Source organism: Chelonoidis abingdonii, chromosome 3 (assembly GCF_003597395.2).
Source record: "Chelonoidis abingdonii isolate Lonesome George chromosome 3, CheloAbing_2.0, whole genome shotgun sequence".
Taxonomy (NCBI): Eukaryota; Metazoa; Chordata; order Testudines; family Testudinidae; genus Chelonoidis; species Chelonoidis abingdonii.
The window spans coordinates 152,367,401-152,372,316 of NC_133771.1; positions in this window are offsets into that span (position 1 = coordinate 152,367,401).

Below are 4,916 nucleotides of genomic sequence, written 5' to 3' on the forward strand. Positions count from 1 at the left end.
CCACAGGAACACTAACCCTAGTGCGGGGCACCATAGCCATAGGCACCCTAACCCTAGCTCCAGGTGCCCTACCCTTAGAAACTCTAAGCCTAGCTCCAAGTCCCCTGCCCATAGGAATCCTACCCCTAGGATGGGGCACCCTACCCATAGGAAACCTAATCCTAGCTCCAAGTGGCCTACCCTTTAGAACCCTAACCCTAGGGATGGGTGCCCTACTCATAGGAACCCATACCCTAGCTACAAATACCCAACGCACCGGAATCCTAACCCTAGCTCCAAGTGTCCTACCCACAGGAACCCTAACCGTAGCTCCCAGTACTCTACCCTTAGTAACCTTAACACTAGGGCAGTGTGCCCTACCCATAGGAACCCTAACCCTAGCTGCAAGTTCCCTACCCATAGGAACCCTGAATCTAGCTCCAAGTGTCCTAACCTTACAAATCCTAACACTAGATCTAAGTTCCCTACTGTCAAGGTTTCTTTCCCCACTTTGAACTTTAGGGTACAGATCTGGGGACCTGCATGGACACTTCTGAGCCTAATTACTATCTTAGCTTTGGTATACTGCCACCACCCAGAATTCCAGTGTCTGGGGCACTCTGTTCCCCCAAAACTTCGTCCCCTCCCTGGGTTGCCTTGAGGGACTTCACCAATTCCCTGGTGAACACAGATCCAAACCGCTTGGATCTTATAACAAGGAGAATTTAACCAATCCCTCCTCCTTTCCCTCCACCAATCCCTGGTGAGTCCAGATTCAATCCCCTCGGATCTTAACACAAGGAAGAAACAATCAGGTTCTTAAAAAGAAAGCTTTTAATTAAAGAAAGAAAAGGTAAAAATTCTCTGTAAAATCAGGATGGAAAATGCTTTACAGGATAATCAGATTCCTATAGACCAGAGGGACCCCTCATAGCCTTAGGTTCAAAGTTACAGCAAACAGAGGTAAAATCCTTCCAGCAAAAAGAAACATTAACAAGTTGGGAAAATGAACATAAGACTAACACGCCTTGCCTGGCTAATTACTTAAATCTTTGAAATATGAGAGACTGATTCAGAAAGATTTGGAGAGCCTGGATTGATGTCCCGTCCCTCTCAGTCCCGAGAGCGAATAACAACCACCCAAAGAGCAAAAAAAAAAAAAAAAAAATTCCCTTCACCAAGATTTGAAAGTATCTTCTCCCCCTATTGGTCCTCTGGTCAGGTGTCAGCCAGGTTTACTGAGCTTCTTAACCCTTTACAGGTAAAAGATACATTAACCCTTAATTACCTGTTTATGACACCAACCCATAGGAACCCTGACCCCAGTTTCAAGTACCCTGTCCATAGGAAGCCTAACCCTAGCTCCAAGTGCCCAAACCTTAGGAACTCTAACCCTAGGGCTGGAAGCCTTACTCATAGGAACCGTAAACCTAGCTCCAAGTACCCTACCCGTAGGAACCCTAACCCTAGCTCCAAATGCCCTAACCTTAGGAACCCTAAACCTAGGTCCAAGTGTCCTACCCATAAAACCCTAACCCTAGGGCAGGGTGCCCTACCCATCAGATCCCTAACTCTAGCTCCAAGTACCCTAACCTTAGGAACCCTAACCCTAGCTCCAAGTGACCTGCTCATAGGAACCGTAACCCTAACTCCAAGTGCCCTACATACAGGAGCTCTAACCCTAGCTCAAAGTGCTCTACCATTAGGAACCCTAACCCTAGGGTGGGAAGCCCTACCCACAGGAACCCTAGCCCTAGAGTGGGAAGCCCTGCTTATAGGAACCTTAACCTTATGGCGGGAAACTCTACCCATAGGAACCCTAACCCTAGCTCCAAGTGCCCATCCCTTAAGCACCCTAACCCGAGAGCGGGAAGCCCTACCCATTGGAACCCTAACCTTAGGGTGCAATGCCCTACCCATAGGAACCATAAGCCTAGCTCCAAGTACCCTACCATCAGGAACCCTAAACCTAGGGCGGGAAGCCCTACAAATAAAAATCCTAACCGTAGCTCCAAGTGCCAAACCCAGAGGAAACCTAACCCCAGTGCAGGGGGCCCTACCCATAGGAACCCTTACTCTAGCTCCAACTGCCCTACCCAGATGAATCGTAACCCTTGCTCCAAGTGCCCTACCCATAGGAACCATACACCTAGCTCTAAGTAACCTACCCTTAGGAACCCTAAACCTAGCTCCAAGTGCCCTACCCATACAATCGCTAACTCTAGCTTCAAGTACCCTACCCACAGGAACCCTAACCCTAACTCCATGTGTCCTACCCATAGGAACTCTCACCCTAGGGTGGAAAGCTCTACCCATAGGCACCCTAACCCTAGCTCCAAGTACCCTACCCATAGTAACCTTAACCATATAGAGTGGCGTGTCATAAACAGATAGCTAAGGGTTAATGTTTCTTTTACCTGTAAAGGGTTAACAAAGGGAACCACACACCTGACCAGAGGACCAATCAGGAAACCGGATTTTTCAAAGCTCAGGGAGGGAATGTTGGGTCTGTTTCTTTTGTCTGTCTCTCGGCTATGAGAGGGATCTTTCTATCTTCAAGCTTCTAATCTTCAGTTTCCAAGTTGTGAGTACAAAGGTAGAAAAAGAATAGGCTTTTATTGTTTTTTTTGTATTTACATGTGTGTAGTTGCTGGGATGTTTAAATTGTATTTCTTTTTGAATAAGGCTGTTTATTCATATTTTTCTTTTAAGCAATAGCCCTGTATATTGTTATCTTGATACAGAGAGTATTTTTATGTTATTTCTTTTTTATATAAAGCTCTCTTTTTAAAACCTGTTTGAGTTTTTCTCTGGTTAAGGCTAAGGAATGAAGGGAGAGGGAAATCTCTTTGTGTTAGATTGACTAGGTTTGAATCTGCATAGCCTCTGGGTGAGGAGGAGAGACACTTGATCTCTCTGTGTTTACATTAACCCTTAGCTATCTGTTTATGACAGGCATACTCTACCCATTGGAACCCTACCCATAGCTCCAAGTGCCCTACCCACACGAACCTAACCCTAGTTCCCAGTGACCTACCCTTAGGAGCCCTAACCCAACCTCCAAGTGCCCTGTCCATGGGAACCCTAACCCTATCTGCAACTGCCCTACTCTTAGGAACAAGAACCCTAGGGTGGGGTGACCTACCAATAGGAACTCTAACCCTAGTTCCAAGTGCCCTACCCTTAGGATCCATAACCCTAGGACAGGGTGCCCTACCCAAAGGAACCCTATCCCTAGCTCCAAGTGCCCTACCCATGGAAATGCTAACTCTATGGCAGGAAGCTCTACCTATTGGAACCCTAACTCTAGCTCCAAGTGCCCTTCACTTCAGAACCCTAACCCTAGAGCAGCAAGTCCTACCCAAAGGAACCCTAAACTTAAGATGAGGAGCCCTAGCCACAGGAACACTAACCCTAGGGTGGGAAGCTCTACCCAAAGGCACCCTAACCGTAGATCCAAGTGCCCTAACCACAGGTACCCTAACCCCAGTGCGGGGTGCCCTACCCATCGAAACCCTTACTCTAGCTCCAAGTGTCCTACCCACAGGAACACTAATCTAGCTCGAAGTGCCCTACCCATATGAATACTAACCCAAGCTCCAAATGCACTACCCGTAGAAACCGTAACCATAGCTCTAAGTGTCCTACCCATAGGAACCCTAACCCTAGGGCAGGGTACCCTATCCATCGGAACGCTAACCCTAGCTCCAGGTGACCTTACCTTAGGAACCCAACACTAGCTCCAACTGCCTTACACTTAGGAACCCTAACCCTAGCTCCAAGTGCCCTACCAATATGAACCCTAAGCCTAGGTCCAACTGCCCTAACAATAGGAACCCTAACCTAGCTCAAACTGCCCTACCATTAGGAATCCTAAGCCAAGGGCAGGAATCCGTACCCACAGGAACCCTAACCCTAGAGCTGGAAACCCTGCCCACAGGAACCCTAACCCTAGCTCCAAGTGCCCTATCCATAGGAACAGTAACCCTAAATCCAAATGCCTTAACCATAGTAACCCTAACCCTAGGGCGGGGTGCTCTACCCATAGGAACCCTAACCCTACCTCCAAGTGCCCTACCCATAGGAACTCTAACACTAGCTTCAAGTGCCCTACTATTATGAACCCTAACCCTTTGTCGGGAATCCCTACCGATAGGAATACTAACCCTAGCTCCAAATGCACTACCCATAGGAACCCTAACACTAGGGAGGGAAGCCCTACCCACAGGATCCCTATCCCCATCTCCAAATTCCCTTCCCTTAGGAACAATAACCCTAGGGCGGGAAGCCCTACCCATAGGAACCATAACCCTAGCTCTAAGTGCCCTAAGCATAGGAACCCTAATTCTAGATCCAAGTGTCCTACCCATATGAACCCTAACCCTAGGGCAAGGTGCCCTATCCATCGAAACCCTAACCCTAGCTCCAGGTGCCCTTACCTTAGGAACCCAACACTAGCTCCAACTGCCTTACACTTAGGAACCCTAACCCTAACTTTCAGTGCCCTACCCATAGAAACCCTAACTCCAAGTGCCCTATCCATAGGAACAGTAACCCTAAATCCAAATGCCTTAACCATAGTAACCCTAACTGTAGGGCAGGGTGCCCTACCCATAGGAACTCTAACACTAGCTTCAAGTGCCGTACTATTATGACTTCTTTGTTTCAGTCTTCACTGAGAAGTCTGAAGGAATGTCTAACATAGTAAATGCTTATGGGAAGGGGGTAGGTTTAGAGGATAAAATAAAAAAGAGCAAGTTAAAAATCACTTAGAAAAGTTAGATGCCTGCAAGTCACCAGGGCCTGATGAAATGCATCCTAGACTACTCAAGGAGTTAATAGAGGAGGTATCTGAGCCACTAGCTATTATCTTTGGAAAGTCATGGGAGACGGGAGAGATTCCAGAAGACTGGAAAAGGGCAAATATAGTGCCCATC